Here is a 1,092-nt window from a genome sequence, read left to right as displayed (position 1 = left end):
CCGAAGCTCCCCTGGGCTGGGCTGGAGAGCATATCCCTGCCCGCCTTCCTGGATGTGCGTCGGGGGAACAACGCCTGTAATTCACCGTGTACTTATTCACTGTTCACCTGACGGCTCGTAGTTCCTGAGTGGTTTGTAGGACAGCACCTCCTTTTCTGCAGCCCCTTTCTGTGGATGTCCAAATGCCCCTGCCCTTCTCTTCCACAAGCGGATTTCTCTAAACCTGGTGTTTTCTTCTCCCTGCACCTACTTTTGGACACTGAAGCCTGTCAGGTTCACACCAGAATAAATGTGCTGAGGCAGATGGAGTGGAGGAGACCCGCAATAGTGTACGGGCAGCCCGGGGGTGGGCTGTAAGGACGCATGCCCTTCATGTGCCAGGCTGACGGGTGCAGGCAAAGACTCTGAGTCTGCAGATAAAGAGTGGATCAGTTTTCTAGGATGAACCTGCACCGTACTCTGGTTGGCCCTTTGCAGATATGTTAGTCTGGTGTAAATGGCAATTGCCTCTTCCTGGATCCATACTGAAATGCAGAGTGTCCCTCCAGATCCTTCCTGGCAGAGATCCTTCAGGTGAGGAGTTGCTCAGTTGATCCCTGACAGCCAAGAGTTTTTCCTTTCTTTTCTTTTCTTTTCCCAGGATGGGAGGTGTTTGGTTGCCTGGCTTGGTAAAACTCAAGCAGAAGCTGTGCAGTATTTTCACAGTGATGACTTGAAACCATGGGGGGAGGAAGGGGAAGCTGAAACACCTCAGAGCCAGTCCCGGGACAGCCCTGCCTGAGCCTCAGCTCCCTCCAGCATAGAAAGGATGGTCCCCAGGCACCTGGCCTCAGCCGCAGCAAAGCAGCACTCACAGGGAGCAGGGGCCTGCTTCCCCATGTCTGCTCCCACCCAAATCACACTCGTGCTTTCCCCCACACACGGGCAATGCTTGAGCCCAGCCTCACGCAGGTGGAGCCTGGGGTGGGGGCAGCAGGGAACTCAGAGCCCTAGCAAGTGCAAACAAGGGGGTCCAGCCCCGCAGGCCAGTACATGGCCCCCACTCCTGCCTCACGGATCCAGTCCCAGGAGACGAGCCTGTTTCCCCATGGC

The sequence above is a fragment of the Alligator sinensis genome, unplaced genomic scaffold, assembly GCF_000455745.1.
Source record: "Alligator sinensis unplaced genomic scaffold, ASM45574v1 scaffold1695_1, whole genome shotgun sequence".
Taxonomy (NCBI): Eukaryota; Metazoa; Chordata; order Crocodylia; family Alligatoridae; genus Alligator; species Alligator sinensis.
This window is presented reverse-complemented; position numbering follows the sequence as displayed.